At 39.7% G+C, this 27,420-nt stretch overlaps 5 long non-coding RNA genes across 6 annotated transcripts in view; 1 reads left to right on the top strand and 4 right to left on the bottom strand.

Annotated features, from left to right (window-relative positions):
• Positions 1 to 24,811, top strand: part of LOC135494875 (uncharacterized) — a 34,482-nt gene extending 9,671 nt beyond the window's left edge. Inside the window, exons 2-3 of the long non-coding RNA XR_010448477.1 lie at positions 24,078 to 24,196; positions 24,417 to 24,811. This is a non-coding gene — a long non-coding RNA (uncharacterized LOC135494875). The remainder of the gene's footprint in view (positions 1 to 24,077; positions 24,197 to 24,416) is intronic.
• On the bottom strand, positions 198 to 7,390 carry LOC135494444 (uncharacterized). 2 transcript variants are annotated; one of them, XR_010448386.1, is made up of 5 exons: positions 7,201 to 7,390; positions 5,737 to 6,948; positions 1,677 to 4,520; positions 1,191 to 1,304; positions 198 to 779 (listed from the first exon to the last, which is right to left on the bottom strand). It is a non-coding gene; the product is annotated as an uncharacterized LOC135494444 (long non-coding RNA). The 2 variants fall into 2 exon arrangements; XR_010448385.1 differs by having other exon boundaries at positions 1,677 to 6,948.
• Positions 12,427 to 13,982, bottom strand: LOC135494876 (uncharacterized). Its single transcript, XR_010448478.1, has 2 exons — positions 13,749 to 13,982; positions 12,427 to 13,537 (listed from the first exon to the last, which is right to left on the bottom strand). It is a non-coding gene; the product is annotated as an uncharacterized LOC135494876 (long non-coding RNA).
• LOC135494745 (uncharacterized) lies at positions 15,374 to 17,468 on the bottom strand. The gene is made up of 2 exons (XR_010448430.1): positions 17,219 to 17,468; positions 15,374 to 16,641 (listed from the first exon to the last, which is right to left on the bottom strand). It is a non-coding gene; the product is annotated as an uncharacterized LOC135494745 (long non-coding RNA).
• LOC135494821 (uncharacterized) lies at positions 21,815 to 22,994 on the bottom strand. The gene is made up of 2 exons (XR_010448469.1): positions 22,858 to 22,994; positions 21,815 to 22,557 (listed from the first exon to the last, which is right to left on the bottom strand). It is a non-coding gene; the product is annotated as an uncharacterized LOC135494821 (long non-coding RNA).
• Positions 24,812 to 27,420: the final 2,609 nt, after the last annotated feature.

The following is a 27,420-nucleotide window of genomic DNA, read 5'->3' as shown; positions in this document are numbered from 1 at the left end:
TTGTCCTTCATAAAATCACAGACTGTATAGAGATTTTAGTCTGTGATAAAATCTAAATTATGTATTTCTCGGACATACATGTAGCAGGCAAAACCCCTGCAGAAGAAAATGTCGAAAATGTTGTACTTACCAGAACGGCTATGTCAAAACAAGCGACATTATGAAGTGACAAAACCAATAAAAAGACAAAAAAGACATTTTGTGCAATGACCTGTTTAATGAATGTTAATTACAGTAGGCTACTACAGAGTTGAATGAATGACTTTAAGTTTCAGCAATGTTGGTGAGAATAACATTTCTGAGGGAAAGAACTTTCGAATGATAAAAGTCTCAGCCGTTCGTTAAAATTTGAAATTTTTGATTGAATTTGAAAAATATCCAATCTTCAAAATTCGTACAAAATATATTTTCAATCGTCCTGTTGTGTAGACAGATATATAAAAACTAAAAATTCCAAGTTTCAGCAAATTTGCATGGATAATATAACCGCACTACGGCATTGTGCATAACTGCATTTCTATTTCCCTGATCCACCAGTTTTACGAACGGTGTACCCCTTTAAAGGTTATTTAAAATCGTAACACATGTATGACAGTGCTCCTTTGAATTATCTTTGTGATGATTGACTCAAGTGAGGAAACAAACAATCAACGTTCATGTTGTAATGTTAAGATGATATTATGTTCCGTTGGAGTAAGATATCGTTCGGATGAAGATGTCTCAGACATTCGTGATATATATCTATCGGACTTGTTAGGAATATGTGATCAAGTCATTGCCTATAAAGGAACAGGTTATTTGTTAGAAAAGTAGTGCATCTCATGCACTTGCAACGAACCAGTCAGTAACTGTCTGTTGCATCTACTTGGATAGGACAGAGACGCTAGATAGGATAAATGTAGTCCAGCTCACACATGGTTCTGATAAGGTGTACATTTAATCTTTTCGAGTAGCTTTTTTAGACACCAATTCGTCACTTCGACCTTTCTAAAATTATATGACGTTGCATTTAAAGGAATTATGCGTTGTTCGTCTTACAAATCATATGCCTGTGCATGGATGACACATATTCTTCAAGAAACCGTACTACTAACTGATTTTGCGAAATTTCCAATACGTCTGTTGATATTAAGGCTTAAATAAACGTGCTAATGAAAAAGTAGTATTTAGCTTTTCATTCTGTTACTCACATTTTTGTTAGCTGCAGTTCAGCAGCACTCACACCCTCCACTGTGCCTCGTTGGAGTATCGCTGAGTCTTATTGCACCTTCCTGGTGAGGCCTTGGAGGAGGAGGCCCATTAAGCTGAAAATATCGTAATTGGCACACAATAGCCTCAAGTCGCGTCTTGTTGTTTTATAACAGAAAAGAAGGATTGGTTGACCAAATGGTTATTATGACTATACACCTTTGGACAGAATTCTTTCCTGTGGATGTGGGCATGATAAATTGGTCCACCCACAACCACATTGTTGAAGTGGATGCAGGCGACATTCAAAACATGAATTTACCAACCAACCTTGTGTAAGGTTATAAAAAACCTGAAGAGGCCCGGTTGTTAGAAAGCATGTCAGCTGATAACAGATTGGAAACATGTCGTTTTATGTACGTCAATGTACACCCAGTCAACACGGTGGTATAAGCTGCTTTCTATATCATGCTACAACAACTACCTACCGACTGCTCAGTTCTACGTTCCACCTCATTCCCAGTAACTTCCGTGCTTTTATTCTCTCCTTTGCGAGGCATTTTTCAATTATTCAAATTGACCGATGAGGGACTGTGTTCTATCTCAACGAGATAATATGAATCCAAGTTTCAGCAGTCAGATCGTCGTGATCAATGGCGTTGTCAAGCTCTCCAAGACAACCTATCTCGAGTTGTTGCGGCACCATTGGTCATTTTAACCGAAGCCATGGTAACACCTGCACCATGATGAACAGTTGCGCACACTCTACATTGTGGTGGTGGGCGTTTCATTTGAATGATTCGAACAGCAGGTTGTAGTCCAAATGTCAAGCAAATGCACATTCTTGAAATTAATTAGTGTAAATAACTATCAAAAAAAATATTTTACTATTGTGGTAATTCCTATTGCACCGACTGTACCTTTTTGTTTAACTATCGAAATTGTGAAATTGCTGAAATTGGTATGGGAATCTGTCTGTAATAGTTATTCAAAGTCGTCCTTACCCATTTTTCAACTTCATTAGCAGATACATTCGAACTTTTGTTTTGTGCCTTATCATCTGAACCGAAAAAATATATCTATATTTGTCTAGCCTCGTTTCATTGCAATGTCACTCTGCCAAGTGTAAATGTTTCGCTTTGTTCATGAGATTATGAGCTCTATTAGGTAATCATTAAATGACAAAAAATCATTTTCGGACAACGCATTGTAACCGCTAGCGCTTGGTGAAGAGAACTGACATTTTCTACAGGAACAAACTATAGCCGGAAAAATGTATAAAATTGCATACCATAGACACCAAAACGGTCAAAATATCAAATGGGTCGCGTTTGTCAAAAATATTTTGGAACTTTGTGGGCTCGGGGACATCTGGCTGACACAGATGTTCCTCAACGTTAATTATCTCGGTGAAATTGTCAGAAGACGACTGCAGGACCAGTATCTCCAAGAATGGCGCAATACTCTGATAAACTCTCCAAAATGTTTGATCTACAGAGAAATCAAGTTTGCATGGGGTTTGAGAATTATTTGCTTTGTCTATCTCAAGCCCAACGTATATTACTCTGTAAATTTAGATGTACCAACCATAAACTCCCTATAGAATTAGCCCGGTATAATAATACCCCTCCCCCCCCCCGACTAGAACGTACATGTAATAAATGTAACCTCGGAGTAGTTGGAGATGAATTTCACCTCGCCCTCGTATGCCCCTTCTTTTCAAACATTCGAGTAAATTACATTCCAGCCGACTTTCACAGATATCCCGATTTATTTAAATATGTAAAACTTTTGAACTCGCCAAAGAATACATTAATAAAACTAACTAAATTTTTGTCAAAGTCTCTCCAACTACTCTAATCATATTGTAAGCAAATTCGTATTCTTTGTTGATGTTAAAAAACCTTCGCATGTATATTCGTATTTCTATTTTATATAGGTAGTTTTGTGCTCTACGCAATGAAATTTTGTTGAGCAATAAAACTTATTCTATTCTATTCAGAGATGATAGGTGACATGTTGAAGTTGTGCATGCAGGATGTGATTTTTTCAGTGACTAATTTGCATAATAAATCACTGCAGGGAAGCATCCGAGTTCAACTATCTTACCCACTATCAGATCCAAAATAGATTACACACTTGAGTTTCGAATCGAGTTTAGTATCACTTTAAACTTCTATATCTAGTTGGGAGACCACACCTAGGTCTTCTCTCATACCTAGAAGGGTGAGGTCACAAGATAAGATAAAATCTATAATATGTATTTCTCAGACATACATGTAGCAGGCAGAACCCCTGCAGAACAAAATGTCGAAAATGTTGTACTTACCAGAACGCCGGCTATGTCAAAACAAGCGACATTATGAAGTGACAAAACCAATAAAGAGACAAAAAAGACATTTTGTGCAATGACCTGTTTAATGAATGTTAAGCTACTACAGAGAAAAATGAATGACTTTAAGTTTCAGCAATGTTGGTGAGAATAACATTTCTGAGGGAAAGAACCTTCGAATGATAAAAGTCTTAGCCGTTCATTAAAATTTGAAATTTTTGATTGAATTTGAAAAATATCCAATCTTCAAAATTCGTACAAAATATTTTTTCAATCGTCCTGTTGTGTAGACAGATATACAAAAACTGAAAATTCCAAGTTTCAACAAATTTGCATGGATAATATAACCGCATATTTTACTATTGTGTAATTCCTATTGCACCGATTGTACATGTACTTTTTTTGTTTAACTATCGAAATTGTGATTCTAAACCATTTTGATGGTTATTTTTTACTGCTTTTTAAAAATTACAACAAGAAATTGGGGTTTAGTTTCACTACTGTTTTTACTAATTTTACTGTTTGTGCAAAAACAACTACCAGATCAGTTGCTCTTACTTAAACGATGCTGAGAGAGTGGTGAATGAAGACTTTTAACCCACAATGTCATCCAATGTAATCCCATCCGTTTCATTATAGGTTCATGTTGAAAAGTTGAAGCAGAATTCGTTCAATAGCATTTCCGTAGCCGGTTTCATTTTGTGTAAATGTTATACCATTTCAAAAAAAATCACCCCCCCCCTGCTACTTTTGTTGTCATTTGTCCCAGGAAAACATGATAGCATCCACCATCACCAGAACGTTAGAATTACTTCCTCTCCCAGCAGCGAATTTCTATTTGTCCTCCACGAGTGACATCAATCTCGATGAAGTCCTTTAAGTCAGAAATAATGATGCCTATCTGCCCGCTCCACGGTCGCCACGGTTTCTGCAGTTATTTACCTGTAAACAAATCCCTAACTTTTTCCCAGACACCTTTCTCGTTACCACTGCTGTTGGACTGAAATGTACAAAATGGTGTTATTGTTTTCATACTGGTATGAATATTTGGAAATAATTTTTTTTAAATCGCTTCGAGTATAGCATGCAAAAAGACGACTGCATACTCTTGTCCATGTTTCATAATTTCGGTGACTTGCAATAGTTTACAGGTGAGCACAGGGCCTACTAAGTATTTTCACCTAATATCACTCGGCGGATGGAGTCCAAAATTTGTATTGATAATGATTTAGAGAAAAAACATACCCCGCGGAATTAAAGTCAAGTTAGATAATGAATGCTCTGCTGTGATGACAATTAAACTTATTGTTCAGTAATGTTGCTGAAATTGGTATGGGAATCTGTCTGTAATAGTTATTAAAAGTCTTCCTAGCCCATTTTTCAACTTCATTAGCAGGTACATTCGAACTTTTGTTTTGTCCCTTAGGCAGCATTTTTAAACAAATATTCTAATATCCACAAAAAATTTTTTTTAATGTTCTTTGTCTTCGCTAAAAGGCCTGGCAAAAAATGGTAAGGGCCTCAACTATATTCGGTTGCGAAATGAGTATTCTCTCAGCCAATTACGTAATATAGATCGCATTACGTGGTATATACCACATAACGTAGTATTGTTTTGTGATTAATGTGAAATTCTTTTTATATCGTGATGTATAACGTACAACAACAATTTGGGTCTCGATGCAGAGATGCCATGACCAAAAAAATATCTCATCCCGATTTTGACTACTGATATTATTTCCCCCGCCCTTCTGCCGGGTCGGCGGAGAAGAACGCTTTTCGGTTGGGGTCTCAGGTTTGGACTAAAATACAAATAAGGAAAACACATTTTATCATCTAGCGACCCTAGGCCTTTTATTTTTTTGCATGGCCATATCTTCAAGAAGGAGATCACAAACTCAAACTCTCAGAAGAATTTTTTAATACATGTAAATGAATAATAAGGTAAATTTGGCGATGGAAATTTGACAAAGCATGTATAGCCATTTCATGTGGGGCAGGGATAGGAATTCACATGTGTGACTGGCTGCCTAAGCACTGTTATGTTTGTTTGAAATGGACTGCTAACAGAAAGTTATAACGGAATCCTTCATGGGGTTTTATACCCTACATTTAATGAAGTATAAGAGAACGAGGATTAGACTTTTAAACTAATTGATCAATTAAACTTATTGATCAATATTGTTGCTGTAATAGTTATTAAAGGTTTTCCTTACCCGTTTAGGAACCTCATCGCCGGGTACATTTGTAGGTCCGTTTGTTTCATCCTCTTTGGGCGGCATTTTTTTATCCTCTTTGGGCGGCATTTTTAAACAAAATATTCTGATATCCACAAATGATTTTTATCTTCTTAACTTCTTGAACAAGTCTTGCGAAAAATGGCAAGCGCTCAACTATATATTTGGTTGCAAAATAATGAATATTCTCTCAGCCAAGTACATGGCATAGATCGCATCACGTGGTATATATCGCATAACGTATTATTGCTTTGTGAGTAATGCAAAAAAAATCAATCCTCTTTCTGAAATTTCCCATTAATTTAACAACAAGCACTTGTAGTAGGGAATAATTGTGGTGTTGCATTTTGATCCTCATTTAAGGTATTGAACGTCGCAGATTATATAATATTTGGAAACGCTGAAAGACAGATTGATAAGTTTTTCTCAGTTTTCTCCTATTGAATAGTAGCTGTCTATTGTATGGAAACACTGAAATATGGGGGAATAAGCAAAAACGTTACACCGTATTTGTAGTGCAGTTCTCATGCATGGAACTTTGTTGAAACTTGGAATATAAGTTTTTTGTATACATATTCAGAACGTATTTGCGCAATTGGAAATGACCAGGGGGTGTATGGTTTTCTCTGGCCGCTGCATTAGTGAAGAAAGGACCAATCTGTGGACTCTTCCAATTGATTTCCGTTTGAAATGACAGCGCTCCCATTCATAAAACAAACAGAAAAACAAAAGTTATTTACGTCAAGTCTAAAACGTCCTCTGTGAATAAATTTTCAGAAAAGTTGATTACTTTGACGTCTTAAAAGTTAATAATAAGTCACGCACTTACTTCACATGTATCCGCAGTATATTTAGGTCCGTGATAAAACTCAATACAATTAGAAAGAGAATTTCAAATCAAATTGGCTATCATCCGATCCTGTCCGTGTTATGTTAAATCCATCTGGATGTATTCAGCACATCTTTTTACGTATGAAAATTAGAGAAAATTTCATTTTTGTCTCAACTTCTGTCGAGGAAAATCACATCCAGCAGCATCCATTTATCATCAGTGTTACCAATAGGCTACGGTTTGGGGTAACTGCTGTTCCCTTGGCTACCACAGCTGTTCTGTTGGCCGACTCCCGTGCTCGACATACCGCCCCCTTGGTGAGTGCTACTGCTGGTTTTGTTCGGGTTCTGACCATCGGTCTGAAAAATACAAATGGTGCTGATGCTTTTTTGTCATTCTTTATCAAAGGGGTCATCATAATTTTTCGGCAGGTGAAAACATTTGATTGCGCGTGTATTTTCGACTGAAATCGAGGACCTCGCTCTAAGAACACTTTTGAATTAGAATATCCATTTAGATGCAATAAGGGGTTTTCATTTGGCCCAGAACGGCGGAGAATTATCTTGAGCGTTGGCATTGACAGTTGGGAAATAATGTATTCAGCTTCCTACCTGATCTGCTTGTCGTCTGAACACTTCGTTTGCAGGGACATTACTACTCTTGTTCTCAGGTTGGTTTGTTGACATTTTCGGCAATTATTCGTTTTAGTCTCTGAGAAATATCAAGAATCACTCCACGAATGACTCTACAGTCAGTGATCCAACAAGGTCGCGGCTATTCTCCCTTTGCCAAAAGGTTAAATTTTGCAGTTTGGGTTCATCTTTATATGGCTGTTAGAAATAATGATTTTTGTCTCAGCCAATCAGATTACGAGACGTAGAGATAAAAAAAAATGTCATCATTGTCATTTCAATGAATTACTGCGAGGACTGTCACTCCTAGTTTCGAGGACGGCCATCTGACCAATCAAAGTCCTATTTGCGATATCACCCCCCCCCCCCTCCTCTCGTTGAGGTCATGTTAAACAGTCAAAGTTAATTCAACAAGACCAGACACGCTCATTTCTGCATTTGTCCTGTGTTTAGTGTGTACTCACTTCAAAGCCATCGATCAAAAATGAAAGTACATGTATTGACATTATTTCAAGCCGAATTTCAACCAGGGTCCGTTATTATTGTTATAGGCCTACGCCATTCGCAATAACTGGTGGTACAGGAAAATAGAAATGCAGTTATACACAATGCCATAGTGAAGATATCATGTATACGAATTTGCTGAAACTTGGTATGTATAGTATATGTATATCTGTCAACACAATTTCGGTATTGCTGAACTTTATATCTTGTACGTATTTACGCAATTGGTACATTTTAAATTCAGGTAGAGATTTTAAATTTTTAGGCCTTTTGACAATCAGGAAATGATCTTCGTCAGTCGTAGCTAGATGAAGCGGTTTCGACCACACCAGTCATGTCTGCTGCTCCAAATTTATTTCTGCATAACCCACAAACTCGTCGATAGCCCTGACCGTGGCCGATACCTGGTTCAGAGGTCATCAGGAAATCGCACACAATCGTAAACAGTTCATGTAAGATATTGGGATCCATGGACTACGGTTTTTTTGCTCGGTCTGTAAACAGTTCTTGTAAGATCTTGGGATCCAGGCACTTCGGCCTTAACGCCTCATCCCACAGTCTCTCTTTATTTGGCGAAACTGCATGATTATCGATCCGTGCGCGTGCTAATCCTGATCTGTTTAGTTCTTTTTGATTTTGTGACAGCTGACCAAAAATATAAACGTACTGTAAAGTCAAATTTCCCTCTCAAAATGAGAAAAAAATGTGCATTTTATCCGATACAGACCTTTCTTCAACTGATTGCATTGAAACGTTGAGTGTCATCCTTTTCATCTGAGTGTGGGGTTTCGCAAACAATACATGCAGGGTGTCCCATAAAAGCACCTCCAGATACATCAACCTAGAACCTTGAGGCAATGGAGAATCCTAAGTGAACTCGTGAGCACGTGGCTAATTAGCATGTTGCGTACAGGTAGGATTGTTCTATATACCTCGTCATATAAAAACTCTACACTTCATTCTGACCTTACTGCATTTACTGCACATGTATATCAAACTTAGGGATTGAGATTTGTCTTATGACAGCTGTCAACGTATGAGAACGTACTGTAAATTCATATTATAATGAGAAACAAATGCATTGTAGGCGATATAAGCCATTGCTTTCGCAGCCTTTACAGTGTGTCCAAAAACACAATTCAGTGAAATTTCATAACTGTAGCACGTGTTGAAAGTTTCTGGGGTGGGGGTGGGGGTGGGGGGTGGGGGTGGGGGGTGGGGTGGGGGGGGGTGGTTATCAAGTCTCCAGTGTCAACCCGTCCTCCATGCGCGGGACCAGAACTTCATTAATTGATATTATGCTACCAAATGTTCTTGGCCAATAGCGTAACTCGATTCACATCATGTGATTTCAAGTCATCACATCGTATCGGATCCAAAAAAGCAATAACGGATCCAAAAAAATGTCGTAACGGATCCTAAAAGGTTTTAATCCAATCAAAATGAAGTTTACAAATGATCTTGGATCTTTACAACTGCAAAATGTATTATGTCAATACTGTTTACATTTTTTATGTATTTAAATTGTTTCATTATCCCTTAGTGGATGTTTAAGGTAGTCCGATATGGAATTTTGTATCATAAATTTCAATGCTGTTTACATTTTGTATATTTCATTAAAAACAAATTGTTTCATTATTTTCCTTTGGATTGATTTCTTTGCCAAGACATTTGGTTGCATAATATAGCAAATAGTGGATGTTTAAGGTCGTCCAATATGGAATTTTGCTGGACTCAGAAATGTCATGGCGGACTCGCATAATGACGTCGTTCCGTCCCTGCCCAAAAGGTGAATGAAAGGTGAAAAGGTGAAAATGACGACGACTACTTTGCCTTTTCAAGGTTTTATTTAAGGTGAAAAATGTACATGTTACATATTAAAAGCTATGGCATTAAATGATATATCTACCTAAACCTTGTAAAGAGATTGTTTGCAAGGATTCGTAACAAAAACATTATGTCGCCTGGTCTATATAAATGTAACATGCTTAATCTGAGCTCAGGAATTCGGTTGTCATCTTGTAATCAAGTTTGACATATGACGAAAGGGTACTTCTTGGGGGAAGGGAAAGGGCTCAGGACTGAAGTAAAAGCGTCACTTTTAGGCAATTGGTAAAGCAGTGAATTAACAGGAAGTATTTTTATCATAACCAACTAACTATTTATCTAACCTACTGTTGAATAATGTTCTCCACAATCTGACCAGTGACCCTACACATTCGTCTCTCAAGCAGGTAGCTGTAACACTAAGCCGTCCTTCTTCATGAATAAATCCTGGGATCCCCGTGAAAGTTTCAGTAATGTCCCCCTGTCCAAAGCACAGCGTGAATAAATTGTAATTCCCAAATGTTCTCTTCATCGTTATCGTTGTTAGGTTACCCGTTTACATAAAGAACTAAAGTTGATGTCACTGTCGATATATATCCTGTACACTTGACCATTAATTTTTGACTATCCGCCACACTCCTAAAACTATTTAACGGGTAAGTATCTCAAAAAGTCACACACTGTAATTGACTAATCTAAAGTTACATGCTGCATTTCGGAAGTCAACACTTTTGATAGGACAGTGCGACCGGAAGTCTCTCAAATTCTGCTTTTAGGCAAATGTATGAATATGTATATTACATGTATATACTAGACACTATCCAACCACGATGAGATGAGATTCCAATTTCTCACAATATTTCACACGAAGAGTCATTAGCACTGCTCTGACCTCCTCCAGTGTTGCCATTGTATCCTTGTCCACGATAGCTTATCGGGCCTCCTCCGCCGCCAGTAGACCTCTGGCCACTTCCAGAAGTGTTGGGGTTTTGATTATGACGAACCCAGTAGTAATGCCTGGCTTGGGCCTGCGGGCTGCTGAAAGTCTGAAATTACAAATGAAGAAAACAATCAGGTTTAAAAACATTCAGAAGTACTTCAAATAAGTTCTGCAAGTAAACATTACAAAGAGATTTCAAGGAAGCTATCGTCTGCTGCCGCGTTCCCTTTGATGGAGGACTGTACGACGGAGACACTGGACGGAAATGGTCAAAATCTGCTTTCAAATGATGGTAGATTTCGATAACATCAAAATACCTGCTCTCGATCCCGTCTAGGAATGTTGTTCCCAGTAGTGTTACTGCTTCTGTTTTGTTGTGTATAGCCGGACATGGTTTAAAATTAATCAAACTAAATAGAATTTCAACGCGAATATAAAGTCTCTTCTTGGGAAAATTCGATATCTTCTAGGGAAGAATTAAGCCACTTTTATGTTGCAACAGACAGAGGATTTCGGTTTTATTGGGCAGCAAAATTAGAATATATTCTAGCCAATCGGGTCCCAGCACGTAGTGTACTAGTAAAGACACTATGTCATCATCATGTGGTAGTGAAATTAAATGGCCAGCTGGTTGCGGTTTCTGTAGCGGTTCTGGCGTCAATTCACCACTTACAACTCCAAAAATGGCCAAAAGCCAAACGCCCTAGGCTTTGGTTGGCGCGAACAAATAGTCTAGCACTACTTGTTGTGTTTGTGTTCAGGCCTTACTTGACATGATAACTGAGCAAAATGTTGTACACACTGCACCAGCCGCTTGGTTCAAGCAATCGACCTATAAATATGAACCTGTGTGCAAGGAAAAGGCTGTTTTCGTTCACGACGGTCGATATTGTGATGCTATATTTCCGTACGGGGAATACCAGTGATAGAAAACCACAGAAATCGATAGGCGAAGTTGCGCAAACTTCAGGCTTGTGTTTCTCACCTGCCATGATCTTTCACCAAATTTCAAGAAATGTCCTTTCATTGCTAGAATTCTTCCATTAGCTTATTTACTCGTCTAATTATCTTTTTATTAAACACTGCCCAACATGTTATTGAAAAGAAATTCAGAATATAATTCAACCTTTATGTGACCTACGACATGAAAAAACCACACAGCTCGTATTTTTGTGTGTAAATCATTTGCCAGAATAGTCCCCATAAAATCAGTGTTTTCAGCACAACATTTATTGATACTGCTGGGCGCAAAGAGAAATCTGTTGATCTGTCTTCCAGTGGCCCATATAACATTGATGGAAACACAGAAAAATGGAGACACTGTTTACTGTTACATATGCCGCTTTGTTAGTAAATGCCAAGAAGTGACTCCTCGTTTCTCCCGTCATGATGCTCCACTGCACACTATGCATGGACTTCTTGTGCGCGATCGATAAGAGAGTTTTCGCAACACCTCGAAACTTCAACGTGAACGTCTATCTCATTATTCGACCTTCTGATAACCAAGTCGAATAATGGGATGGGCGTCCACATGGTGGTTTCGGATTCCCTATTTTCAACATACGAGTACACCTTCCTAGACTGATATTGATTTATGCTATAAGCTTATATGTTCTTCAGCATGTCAGGTATAAGAATCCTGCTGTTTTCCATCTCTTGGTTCTCGTATTTCGGTCCATCAGCTTCAGAGTAATTCGATGGGATGTGTGTGTGTGGGGGGGGGGGGGGCACGTGTAGAGGAGGGCTAAGTTATCTAAAACGTTGGAGGAACATCTTTCTAAATGCGACATTACATTATAAGTAGGCCTACGCAACGTCAAATCGTTGTTTGCAATTATTCTCAGAGGTGAAATGTCGTCGTTCTCAGTAAACAATGAACGACAGCACCTCGTTGGCATAGTTTGAATATTGAAACAGTGAAGGAACAAATTAAATGTGTCGAATAAACACCAGAAGTGTATTTTAATTGCTGATATTCTAATGACATACATACATTTACATGACACACACAACTAACATTTAAGAAAAATAGAATATACACATCATGAAATGAATACACAGCAGAAAATGAATACACAGTAGAAGAGATTGTAAAAGAGATTGTTTGCAAGGATTCGTAACAAAAACATTATGTCGCCTGGTCAAAATAAATGTAACAGGCTTATCTGAGCTCAGGAATTCGGTTGTCATCTTGTAATCAAGTTTGACATATGACGAAAGGGTACTTCTTGGGGGAAGGGAAAGGGCTCAGGACTGAAGTAAAAGCGTCACTTTTAGGCAATTGGTAAAGCAGTGAATTAACAGGAAGTATTTTTATCATAACCAACTAACTATTTATCTAACCTACTGTTGAATAATGTTCTCCACAATCTGACCAGTGACCCTACACATTCGTCTCTCAAGCAGGTAGCTGTAACACTAAGCCGTCCTTCTTCATGAATAAATCCTGGGATCCCCGTGAAAGTTTCAGTAATGTCCCCCTGTCCAAAGCACAGCGTGAATAAATTGTAATTCCCAAATGTTCTCTTCATCGTTATCGTTGTTAAGTTACCCGTTTACATAAAGAACTAAAGTTGATGTCACTGTCGATATATATCCTGTACACTTGACCATTAATTTTTGACTATCCGCCACACTCCTAAAACTATTTAACGGGTAAGTATCTCAAAAAGTCACACACTGTAATTGACTAATCTAAAGTTACATGCTGCATTTCGGAAGTCAACACTTTTGATAGGACAGTGCGACCGGAAGTCTCTCAAATTCTGCTTTTAGGCAAATGTATGAATATGTATATTACATGTATATACTAGACACTATCCAACCACGATGAGATGAGATTCCAATTTCTCACGATATTTCACACGAAGATTCATTAGCACTGCTCTGACCTCCTCCAGTGTTGCCATTGTATCCTTGTCCACGATAGCTTATCGGGCCTCCTCCGCCGCCAGTAGACCTCTGGCCACTTCCAGAAGTGTTGGGGTTTTGATTATGACGAACCCAGTAGTAATGCCTGGCTTGGGCCTGCGGGCTGCTGAAAGTCTGAAATTACAAATGAAGAAAACAATCAGGTTTAAAAACATTCAGAAGTACTTCAAATAAGTTCTGCAAGTAAACATTACAAAGAGATTTCAAGGAAGCTATCGTCTGCTGCCGCGTTCCCTTTGATGGAGGACTGTACGACGGAGACACTGGACGGAAATGGTCAAAATCTGCTTTCAAATGATGGTAGATTTCGATAACATCAAAATACCTGCTCTCGATCCCGTCTAGGAATGTTGTTCCCAGTAGTGTTACTGCTTCTGTTTTGCTGTGTATTGCCGGACATGGTTTAAAATTAATCAAACTAAATAGAATTTCAACGCGAATATAAAGTCTCTTCTTGGGAAAATTCGATATCTTCTAGGGAAGAATTAAGCCACTTTTATGTTGCAACAGACAGAGGATTTCGGTTTTATTGGGCAGCAAAATTAGAATATATTCTAGCCAATCGGGTCCCAGCACGTAGTGTACTAGTAAAGACACTATGTCATCATCATGTGGTAGTGAAATTAAATGGCCAGCTGGTTGCGGTTTCTGTAGCGGTTCTGGCGTCAATTTACCACTTACAACTCCAAAAATGGCCAAAAGCCAAACGCACTAGGCTTTGGTTGGACTTTGGTTTGCTAGGACTACTTGTTGTGTTTGTGTTCAGGCCTAACTTGACATGATAACTGAGCAAAATGTTGTACACACTGCACCAGCCGCTTGGTTCAAGCAATCGACCTATAAATATGAACCTGTGTGCAAGGAAAAGGCTGTTTTCGTTCACGACGGTCGATATTGTGATGCTATATTTCCGTACGGGGAATACCAGTGATAGAAAACCACAGAAATCGATAGGCGAAGTTGCGCAAACTTCAGGCTTGTGTTTCTCACCTGCCATGATCTTTCACCAAATTTCAAGAAATGTCCTTTCATTGCTAGAATTCTTCCATTAGCTTATTTACTCGTCTAATTATCTTTTTATTAAACACTGCCCAACACGTTTTTTTTTTGAAAAGAAATTCAGAATATAATTCAACCTTTATGTGACCTACGACATGAAAAAACCACACAGCTCGTATTTTTGTGTGTAAATCATTTGCCAGAATAGTCCCCATTAAATCAGTGTTTTCAGCACAACATTTATTGATACTGCTGGGCGCAAAGAGAAATCTGTTGATCTGTCTTCCAGTGGCCCATATAACATTGATGGAAACACAGAAAAATGGAGACACTGTTTACTGTTACATATGCCGCTTTGTTAGTAAATGCCAAGAAGTGACTCCTCGTTTCTCCCGTCATGATGCTCCACTGCACACTATGCATGGACTTCTTGTGCGCGATCGATAAGAGAGTTTTCGCAACACCTCGAAACTTCAACGTGAACGTCTATCTCATTATTCGACCTTCTGATAACCAAGTCGAATAATGGGATGGGCGTCCACATGGTGGTTTCGGATTCCCTATTTTCAACATACGTGTACACCTTCCTAGACTGATATTGATTTATGCTATAAGCTTATATGTTCTTCAGCATGTCAGGTATAAGAATCCTGCTGTTTTCCATCTCTAGGTTCTCGTATTTCGGTCCATCAGCTTCAGAGTAATTCGATGGGATGTGTGTGTGTGGGGGGGGGGGGGGGGCACGTGTAGAGGAGGGCCAAGTTATCTAAAACGTTGGAGGAACATCTTTCTAAATGCGACATGACATTACAAGTAGGCCTACGCAACGTCAAATCGTTGTTTGCAATTATTCTCAGAGGTGAAATGTCGTCGTTCTCAGTAAACAATGAACGACAGCACCTCGTTGGCATAGTTTGAATATTGAAACAGTGAAGGAACAAATTAAATGTGTCGAATAAACACCAGAAGTGTATTTTAATTGCTGATATTCTAATGACATACATACATTTACATGACACACACAACTAACATTTAAGAAAAATAGAATATACACATCATGAAATGAATACACAGCAGAAAATGAATACACAGCAGAAAACCACAAAATCATTGCAATTCGATGTAAAGTGGAATCAATTCTAAGACATCGTTTTTCGAACTTGAACATACTCAAGTGTACATATTCTCCCTATAAATGTATTCCTAACATACTCTAGATTCATCGATCTAAAACCGGTGCTGAATATTCAATTCAGTCAAGCTAAGTAGTATACACATGGTCTTCCGATGCTATTCAGCGTGTTGAATTTGGATAGACAGTAGGTTGATTACACCAAGTTTCCCGGTGGTCATAACTTCGTGTTCTGGCTTGGCCCTAGTTTCGATTTCGTGGCAAGTCAACCGGTCTTATATCGGTGAAACTAGGGTATACAATTGGCCCCTGTCTTTCAATTCGAAGTTGTATGCTGTAGTTTACAAAATACTATCATTTCACTTCAATAAGGTCAGTCGTATGGCTTCTTGTCTTTACCCCAACACTCTCATATTTGAGTTCTTTCAAAATGAAATTAACTGTTACCAATAATATACCAGGCACAGCGTTGATAACACATGCAATCAGGATTTTAGGGATCAAATGCGTTCCATACTTGTGTATGGCGGGGGGGGGGGGGTGGGAGGCGTTCAGGCCTAGACTCAACTGACATTATCAAAATGAATTAAATAGAGTTTATGCCGTGAAATTCTTTTAGCAATTGACAAAAAGCAGTCTCTCTTTGGACGTCAATGATAAACGTCAGTGCCGCCGATTTCAAACGTTCTGTTCTCCGGCTTAGTGTTTACTAACCTTTTGTAAAATGATAAGTTACCTCTGTTGAACTATTAACTGGGTAAGAATTATGACAAATCTTGAACGGGTGATATTGGCTTATTTCAATCATTGGGCCAGAATATCCGCCACCGCCTCCACCGGTCCACCGACCATTCGCGATAGAATCAAGAAACGTACAGAACGAGCTCATTGACGGAAAGTTCAGCTCCGTCATTTGTCCGGAGACGAACTTGATAGCTCTAGCCTCATTCGCGTGACGCAGAATGACCCTGAATTCTTCGGAATCTACATCAAGGTGAAATGAACTAGATGAACTGCTGCTGTGCTGCCTCATATTTTCAAACACCTTTTCTACCATATCTGCGATGATTCTGACCACACGCTTTTTCTGAAATGTAAAATGTTGTTATATGAAACCGTGATTACTAAAACATAAAGTAAAATTACGTTTCGAAGTCATACCTTTCTAATCCTGGATGCTTGAGAAGAAAAATTGCTATCCCAAAACGAATTTAATCAACAATAAATTTAGTAGTAAAAAAATTTGAGCAACAGATTTCGATCGCTAATTTGCCGTAAGAACAACATAATTGCAGATTGGTTTTTGCGTGAGAAATCGGGCAAAACACGTATTAACGCAAAAAATGATTTAAAAAATACTACATGAGACTGGGAGCCAACTGTAAGGTCATTCCTTAATGTGTGTGATCGATTTTCCTTGCTTTTAACTTGTTCATCGCCGGTGTAAAAGCTTGAAATGTTCTAGAACAGAATGTCAGGGGAACAAGGACTGTTATTTTGTGCACTAAGATCTCTCAGGTATCAAATCAGATGGGCATACCATGATCCGTCGTCGATGATATTGGGCCGGACACTTTTTCCGGGGAGAGGGACATTTGCGACTGCTACACAAGCATTATTCACATGGCATCTGCATGGCGCTCAAAAAAATAAACTGTAGTTACCAAATCTCGCTCTGTTATCTCATCACCAGTTGTGTTCCCAGCAAAGGCTCCAGCATAAGAATAGTCACGGTTCATACTGTCGCTATAGGTATTAGATTTCACCTCTATTCGTTCAGGTTTTCTAGTGGTAAATGGTAACTTCCTTTGAGATTTGATCCTTTTATTCCACCCTGGAGTGACGTCTTTATTCCAATTTTAGACCAATATCAATCATTACCCAGAAATGTTTCGAGAAAAATCCCCATCTGACTTCCCCTCAACATAAAAACTATTTTTAATCCGATAAACCCCAGTGTCACCACATATGACTAATTTCAATAACAATAATTTATTATAATTTCATCCATAAACAGTCAGCCAATCAAGTACACTTAACTCGGACTCCAATGCGCCAATTCGACCAACCGGAGTGGCCCATCTCGAATGCTTGCATAGTGTGTACTTCAGTTTGTACAGTTCGGATTCGGGGGACGAGGTCCATCGTCCCCAAGTAGACTCTCTGAGGTTTAGATTGCGTCATCTACGCACCTATCTCACTTAGAAACGAGGTGATACAACTAAAATCGTAGGAGAATAATATACAAACCTAATAAAAGACTGACGTCAGTCTATCATGTGAAATACTTTTTCATGATATTTAATAGATGACCCGCTATGTTGATGAAAGTCGACAATGGAATATTCTACGGTCTATAGTCATCAATAGAGGCGGCCGGATTTAATCTTTCACTGTCAACATGTATTGAAATGCACAATAATGGCTCGATTTTGATATTCATCACCTTACTGCAGACCATGACCACGAATTTATTACAGAGGACATATTCACAATCAGCAATCTAAGTTTATTGATTGCCGGCGCTTCTATTATTCCTTCAACTTTCTCCGTCATTTTCCCGCCTATTCGCCGCGGGATGAAGATAATTCTCCCGCGAAGTTGAGAAAAAGCAACTTATTGAACAACAAGACTGGCTCAACACCCAATTAACAAAAGCAGGGCATGACAAACAGTTAATCTTAGGTTAGTACCTTTGCTGGACAGGTGTTCGTGATAATACAGCCTTGCGCAGCGAGGTCTTAGCTGTAGATTTTCTCTAATCAAATCGTTTTGGAGGATGGGCGATTATAAAATGACCGCCTTTGTACAGTAAACGATCAGCGGGTCCAGGATCCTGTGGCCAACCCATGTCAAAACAAAGTAGACATACATGACGCCTTTTGTTAGGACATCCCAACCTTATTACTGGTTCCAACATTTTGATGAATCTACCACGTTTTATAAGGCCGGGGACCAGTTAAATCTGGGTCAAAAACATCTCCTCAGAAGGCTATACTCACGATGAATTGTTCAGGGGGGGGGGGGTGATAAAAAGTGCTAACTCTTCGTATACTCTACTATTTGCAAATTTATTCAACAACTCTGCTTTTCACTTTAAAACTACACTGAGGAACCAGAATGCACACGAAATGACAAAAAGAGTAGTTTACCCATAAATAGCACTCCACATTTTGTGATGTTTTGATGAATGCGACATCTCAAGTCTTTTCTAGGATATACTTCTTAAAGTAAAATAAATCAGGAAAGGAATGACAGAACGAAATCCTTGTTTGTGTCTTGGATTTCAAAGATTCATTTTACCAATTATCTAGCAATGTCAACGAACAAAAATGTTTACCCATAAGTTTAAGAAAGGTAAGCTTACATTATTCTGTAGTTAGCAATGAAACTAAAACCTGTAGACTTCAGAATCTGTAACATGAAGTGAATATCCAATATGAATCATGTATGAGCTACACAGTATACATGTACTAACCAATGCATTTCAATTGTACATTTACTTGTCGAGAGCCGGCGATTAGGCAGAGCTCACTGGTCCAATTGTCATGCACAATGAAAGAATGACTATATTGGGGGTCAAATTGATGATCCCCAGGGAGCAATGAATGTACATTCCTCTTGTGCTATCGGTGAGTTTGTGTAATTGAATCTGACCTAACACGTATCCTGCCTAATTGACTTTTTTTAAAGGTTCCGGTTAGATCACGTGATAGCAATACACTAGTTTCCCTCAAGGAAGATTCAAGTTTGACTGTAAGTGATAGCAATATTCCGAGTGCAGGCTTGAATAGTACCGTACTGATGTACTACGAAATAGTAGAGGCATCTGTGGGTGTTTTTGTGTCACTTATTTACATCGTGCTGCATGACCGTCTGTGCTATCGTAGTCATATTCATAATAATGCTCAATAGTGAACAATATGACTCCGTCGTAATCAATAGTGAAGGGTTTGGCTTTGTTCACGATCACCACGTGTTTCTCACCATCTCGGCGTTTGAGATCATCACCGAGAAACTCCGCGAGCTTCTCCTTGTCAGAAAATCTGATCCGATTTTCATGGACGACGGCATCGCTGCTGCATCCCCTTGCCAAGGCTTTCATATCAATCCAGATATCAGGGACTTTGCGCTTGAAGCTGTCGATTCCGCTTGAAGTATCCTTACGATTTTCGTGATTGCGCCTTATTAAGGCCACCCAGTGCTTCAGTTCGCTTCGCACGTTTTCCTGCAAAAGTTATTGAGAAATCCTTCAGTGATGTTAAAGTGAATCGTTTCGTAAGCATCTGGCTAGAGCCCATCTTTAAGTCAAAGGTTTCTAAAGAGGTTGTTTGGATACTCACTCCGAATGAAAAAAGCACACGCTGTGCTTGATAGTGAAACCTATTAACGCTTGACTTAAAGGGGGACGGACTATAGGCAGGGGCTAGGTGTTGGTCTTGTGATGATCGACCACAGGGGACTGGGGACTTGGCCGTGTTTGAATACTAATAAATATTATACTGTGAGATAAGAAAGACCCCTATCATATCTTGATGTATAGTCTTAGGACTTAACTGAAAGAAATAACGCTAAGTTTAATAAGTTAACGCCAACGTTATAGGGACAACATTTGCCAGGCACTAGTTCTTACTGGTAGATAAAAAATAAGCTGAGAAGATATTTTTTGGCGTGATAAATGTACAAGTATAGATTGCTGTTTTCGTGAGTCAAAAGCGGCAGGGTCTCTCAGGGTTGTGCCACCATGGCAGCTCATTTAAAGGCAAATCAAGGCCGAATTTACTTTTAAGCCAGGATTTTGAGGCAAAATTGGCAAGTATGAAAGTTTTGTGACACATTTTAATCTTGGAAACGTTCTTCACCACTTTTTGACATCCAATAAGGTCAAGTTCAGATCACTGTATTATCATGATAACATAATGCCTTCGGCCGGGGTGTCATGGCAGCAATATTGCGCAACCCTGGGGATGGATTTGCCTCACTGGATTTGTCTGGTCTTCTGACATAACTCTCGTTGTCAACCGAGATCTCGGCCGGCGTACCAGGCGAGAGAGGTGGATTTGAGATTATTGCGGGTCTGTGGCGACTGAATATAGTTTGTTAGTTTGCAGAATGTGGAATAGAATTAATATAATGGCACCTACCCTTCGTTTAACTTCATCAACCGGAACGGATGGTCCGCTGTTGCCCTTGTTGTAGTATGGCATTTTCTTGGTTTTCAAATTTTCTAGTAGAAGTCGGGAATCCAGTCCAGGGTCCTCTAAATATTATGTCCGCAAATTTAGACAAAATATTACGTCCACGACAATTTAGACTTAACTCTGAACTGTAACTAGTGCAGTGCTATGTCCCAATTCAATCTTACAGCTGCTTGGGCGGCGTGTTGCGCGCAGAAACAGCAAGTAGGAAACTGGGGCAGAGGTTTTTAAGACTGGATGTCAGCGCCGCCTGGTCGTACTTAACGCATTTCTCCAATCTCTTCATCAGTAGTGATGTGGTGGGTTTGGGCGAATTACTTTGGTGGAACCAGGCACTGGCTCAGGCCGAATAGGCTAATGATAAAACTTGAAAGTATTCATTGTGAAAAGTGTTTTACGTTACCCACTGCACTTCGGACTTGCTTATCATTGGCTTTCAATAGGCATGCGAATTCTTTCGTGTGGAATGTACTACCCGTAAAATTGGGTCAATCCTTTCTGTAGAAGTAACACTACAGTTACTTTTGTGAAGCAACTCAATGGACTGCGACCGACTGTTAAGAAGAACTATAACATCAACCAGCGACTTTTGTCAACTTACGCGACCATCTCAGTGGTGTCATCATGATGCAGTGACATCCAACACGGTTTTTCTCTCTCAAGTAAACAATATTAGTCAGTGTCTCCATGAAAATCTTGAATGTGTATGCCTGAATGCCAAATTGATGCTGCTGATTCTGAACAACGATTGGTGGTCGCATCTCGACGAATTTTGATAATGGAATAAAAGCTCTTCCTTCAGTGAATAGTTTAAAGGGGTATGTACTCCGGTCGTATTCAATGGTGGGTCAGGAGTAAATAGAAATGCAGTTATACACAATGCATTTGATTTGAAAGCAAGTCATTGGCCCATCATTGACCTCGGAAAAATAGTTTATTGTCGTTGTGAAGACAGATATACACAATGCCGTACTGCAGTTATCATGCATACAACGTATCATATTTGGTTTTATATGCCACCAAATTGGCTGATGAAAGCCATATGAAACTAATAACAAAACATTTTATTTACTACGTCAATTTATTACATTTATTACATTTATTACATATCATTTGGGGGTTTTCAGCAAAACGGGCTGCAGAATAAGCTATATCACTTGTCATGGAATAATCACAACCATGCCATTTTGGCCACGGGAGTGATAATGCATAATCCTGGACGGTACGATGCCAAAAAAATGCAATCGACAAAACTACAGTGACAATCAACAATCTGCGATAACACTGACCGAGGGTGTTACGATAAACTCGGCACCATGCCACCCTTTGTCAAGTACAGATAAATCCCACTACAAGAATATATGATATAATCTGTGCTGGCTGGTGCGAACAATTGGTCCCCTTTCGAAGTCCAAACGCTCTGGTTGTCTGCCATTCAAAGTTCACCAAGACAGCTATGAGACAAAATCGAATTGGCAGTATATATTACATGTACATGTTTAGAAAACATTGTTCTGTTGTTATGTTAATTTGTAATTGTACTTTCGTGACTGCACTAGTTCTTCTTGCAACAACATTGTACTACAGGGATCCATTCGCATCAGTCTGTTCTTGAACAACCACAGCTAGCTAGACGAAACTCTGGCCAGCAGTTACTTCTTTCGACAATAGGCTACGGTTGTCCAAACTACAGTTACACAGCCTCCAATTATTAAGCCTAGGATTATTCCAGGCGGTCCACCGAGTGTTCCAACAGCAGCTCCAATACCAGTCGGAGCAAGGACTCCCCCGGCTATGGCAACTCTCTGGAAAAGATTTTAAAAAGAGCACATATAGAATCCCTAACAAATCCTTATCTCCTAAACGTAAGGTTTCGTAGAGAGTGGCCGACCCTCTTGTATCAGCCTAAGATTCTAAGATTCAATGCCACATCACGACAACAATACGCGTAGTTTACTGTTTGTGAATTGCTGATTTGACAATGATAGGCATATACTTTACATCAAATTGGGTGGATTCTCTAAAGGCCCGAAACTCCGATCATCATTCAACCACATTGACAATCCAGGCAAATTGCATTGGACACGAAGTATATATCAACTTACCTTACAAACTTCGTTTCCGGAAACATTGCTCGAATTGTTTGGCATTTTGACGTTTATTAATTTCTTAGCAGTAGGCGTATCCTCTCCGAGGTAAATTGTCTAGCAGCTGAAATGTGGTTGCGAAAGCCTAGAAGATGTTCCTTTTATACTCACCAAATCATTGCCTCATCGCGGACTTCCCCAACCTTCATCAGTTACAGTCCCGGTGTCTAGGCCCAATATAGCGCGCACAGAATAGGCCCTACCTATCCTGTGCAAACTGACATTGTCAACCTGTCTTACAGAATGGTTTCGATCCTGGGGACGCTGTTGGTGTTCACAGCTCGCTGTAGCCTCCTGATTGGTTGCGGACAGGGCGCCAGCTTTTACCGGCATAATCGATGGCATAAGTGATTTATCTTGTCCACTAAATAATACATCTTCAGAATGACTTTATGAGTATGCGTTTATAAGTATGTATTGTGTCCTAAATGGTTGTTGTGTCGTGTCTTTCAGTAGGGTTATCGGTGATGCTAAAAATAGTCCATAATACCACTGATCAAAGAGAGTTTAGTATTTCAAATTCCATGGTGTAAAAAACTCGAAACTGGTTTCAATGAATCGTCTTGGATTAAGCGCAATTCTGTTTTCGATTGGTAGCCTATGCCGTTCCCGTGTCACATTCAGATATTAGACAGGTTCCGATTTTGATACGAGAACGTAAACGTGGAGATACTTTTTCTTTGACTGACGTAGTCAAGTCAATCTGATAGTTTTGTACTATTATTGTTTCTAGCAAGAATAAATAAAGACTAGTCTTTATGAATTCTTGTTTCTAGATATACAAGACACGCTGTTTCATTTCATTTGTGAGAATGTGATACCTGGCAAAAGGTCACCTTATTGTTCCCGTTCTCTTAAATGATTGGGCGGTCTGGATTAACGTCACCAATGAGTGCCTCTGGCTGAGTTTAAAATCTGATGTATAAGGACTTCCGTTTCAGGGAGATTGCATTTGTTACACCGTTACCAGAAACATTTCTTCATTTAGCTGATAACGACGAAGTTCAAGTTGGTCTTTGGGTAGTTTCTAATACACACTTCTTCCTACTTGCAATTTAGATTCCCGAGGTATTACATATAGTCATCCTGAGCAAAGCCTTTGGTAAGCGGACGCACGAGGCCGATCCACTGCATCTAGAGTGTAACTTTCTTTCATTTTTCTTGGTCTATATTTGCAGTAAACAAAAGAGCAAAATGTCACACAGAACAAAAGAAGCGACCACGCAAGAACTTTCCGCAGCAGATGCCGCAAATGCTGAGAAAAGCCAAGATTATGGAGAATTTAAACCCAAAACAGGTAATACCATTTTCTAATAAGACTACACTTGGGTTGTTTTTTCCGGAAGAAAGTGACTTGGAGTAAATCTGGAAGGCCTGCGCCATATGTGTACATTGCTTTTTGCAAGGTCATAGAAATTGACCTTGGTGACGTGACAGTAATCGTAGCTGGATTACCGGTAAGGGTTTAATCTAAATTCAAGTTGCATGTATTGAAAATATCTTTTCGATTCTTTCAGAAAGTTCTGAGACAGCTAAAGCCCTTGAAGAAGCGGCCAGAAAAAACCCGCCGATCAAGACACAGCGAGAAAAGCCCAACACGTTGCCTTAATTCGGATCGCAATACTATGTACTTAGACTGTGACTAGTGGAAAGTATTCGAGACTTCTCTGATGTACTTAAGACATCCATCAGCTTTGCTGGTCTTTGATATCATTATCAACCAATTTTTTCAATAAAAAGTAAAATTCGGCCTGGAATTCATTTCCAACTCATTCCATACCATCATTTTGATACAAATTTTTTCCGAGGTCATGTAAAACCAGTGTATATGAATACACAGATAGAGTATTATCAGTATTTTACTTAGAGATAACGTTTTGTACAGAATCATGTGTAGTAAATAAAATCTTATTCATAATATTATCATGTTTTTTAATTTTAGTTTACCCATAATAGACTATTTCAGCCAACAATTAATATAAACGTATTGTAAAATCATCCTTTTGTTCCAACTGATAATTTGTGAAAACGAACTGTAAAATATTCGTAGTTTACCCATAAATTATCAGTTTGCCCATGAAATTAGCGTTGCTGGGAAACCGAGGGCCACGCCGTAGGCGGTTCGAACTGACGCATAAAATCGAGGCTAGTAAAAGTGGAAAGCAGGGCGATGAGACCTAATGTTCCACTCCCTTTGCTTGTCACTAAAAGGAGGACTATTGGCAGGACAAAGGGATCTGACTGGTGGTCTCCCAGTACTTTATCTGCGGTGTCAGAGTTAGCTTTGCCCCCCTTGAACCAGTCCTACCCCATTGTTCAAGGCTTGTGCAGAGAATTTGTAGCTGGAAGCGCACAATAACATACTAATAATGTTCTCATATCGGACTAAGACAACTTGGTCAGTGTCAGGTCCCTGTCGCATCGGCAGCAGGGAGGCATAGTTCTGAAGAAAATGATATCTCGTGTCAATATTCCCCCTTGAAGAGACGAACCCCTAACTGACTAGCAGTAAGTTTTGAGCGAGGATCTTGCCATCTGTTGGAAAAACAGTGAGGGAAGGTACAAATCTCATACTGGCCAGCAGTCACTTTTGAGCGAGGATCTTGCCATCTATTGGAAAAATCAGTGAGCTGGAAGAGACAAACCACGAGCTGGCCAGCAGTCAGTTTTGAGTGAGGGTCTTGCCATCTATTAGCAAAACATTAAACTAAAATATTCGCACGCGGAAAGGTTGTGAAGTTGTCTCTACTATTGGGTTGTCCTTGGTTGTGCCCTGAATACCTTGACAGGGCAAGCTTGGCACACCGATGAAGTCGCCGCAGCAGCAAAAGTGTGGTATCTAGATAGTCAGAGGACCCAATTGTCTTTTGCTGAGAAACAGCAAAAACAACATACCCCAAACTGGTCTGCAGTCTCTGCCTTTCACTCTTCCCAGCTGGTGGGGAGCTTCCTCGAAACATTTTTTTATAGTATGACTCCCTAAAGCGGTTGCCCAAAGATAAGCAAGACAAAGAGACAGACATATGTGATTTCCTCAATCACCGTGTAGGAATGTGTCTCTTTCGCGAATATCCTTCTACAGGGTGTCCCAAAATGTGACCAAGTCTACTGTCTCTACGTGGTTTAAGGAACCCAAGACGTCAAAGTTGAGAAACAACAAGTCTAAAGAACGCCGTCTCTTCTTCTTTTGTGATTGCAAGAGAAGCGTGTACATTCCTCGTACGTCCCTGTACAGGGTGTCTCGAAAATTTAGTCGGTCCTGAAGACGTCCCGGAGTGAGGACGGTGAGTCCATCCATCTGACTGTTCAAACCAAAATTGGCCGCCAATGTCCTGTCCATGCCATCTATCGGGAAGACAATCAACCTCTCCGTAAAACCCTCATCGGGCTTAGATATTCGCACAAGCAAAGGTTGTGCAATTGTCTCTCTAAGCTGCTCTATGGTTCTCAGTTGTACCGAAGGACAGAAATAGCGTTAAGACAAAGACGTTCCTCGTTCTTCGTTCGTGTATGACTTAAGGCGCTAAGTTAGTGAGAAACGGCGAGGTTACTACTTCATGATCTGGGGGAAGAAGTCCCTGTCTATCTTGCAAACACCATGCCGATCCACCGTCGCTGTGCGTATATATCTTTCCTTCACTTTAGGACTGATATTAACCGTCGATAGGTCGGCATGGCAAACACTGGACTGGCCAACCATCAATCCCTGAGTGAGAGCATGTCGATCAGTTGGGAAACCGTTGATCTCTCTCAAAGTCTTCATCAGGTAGAAAGATGTTCTTTCGGGCCAAGGTTGTGCTATTGTCTCTAAGCCCGTTGCTGGTGTCCCGGGTTGTACCAAACAGGGTGTCGTGAAAATTTGACCAAGTCGTAGTCCCAATCCATTTCTAAGTCTCCAGTAGAGAAATGATAGCTGCACTCCCCTCCAAGCCCAAGCAGCGGTAATTTAGCGGCGAGAGCCTTTCCGTCTAATGGAGAAACCGTTTGCTTCTCATTGAAACGCTCATTTCATATTTTTGGCTTCAGATTTTCACAAAAACGATGGTTGTGCAGTTGTCTTCCTAACGATACGTACCAGGTTGTATACTAAAAGCTAGTGAATATCACACACAGGCAAAGGCCTAATTCTGGGCCATGATGCCAGAATAATGCTGGTCGGATGATGATGACAGATGCTTTGGGACTCGCAGTTTGCGAAACCGTCGTCACAGCAGAAGTGTGTCCCTTCACGGACGTCCTTCTCCAGGATGCCTTAAACTGTATTTTACCAAAAGCATTATTGGTCCCGAGAGTGGTGAAATCATGATATCTATTCCTCTTACCTCCTAAATTGGCAGTCCTTTCATCAGAGCTGCAATATTTGTTGAGTAAAGGATGTGCGGTTGTCTCTGTAAAATGTCCTTGGTTGTGCCAAGGGTGCCATGATTGAGCTTCTCCGCGAAATCCTCATTTAGGTGTCATAGACATGTAGACGTGAATTTTGGATAGTCGTAGCAAGAGAAGCGTGAAACGACACAATGG

The sequence above is a fragment of the Lineus longissimus genome, chromosome 10, assembly GCF_910592395.1.
Source record: "Lineus longissimus chromosome 10, tnLinLong1.2, whole genome shotgun sequence".
Classification (NCBI taxonomy): domain Eukaryota; kingdom Metazoa; phylum Nemertea; class Pilidiophora; order Heteronemertea; family Lineidae; genus Lineus; species Lineus longissimus.
Note: the sequence above shows the minus strand (reverse complement) of the source record. Positions and strands in the feature narration are given on the sequence as shown.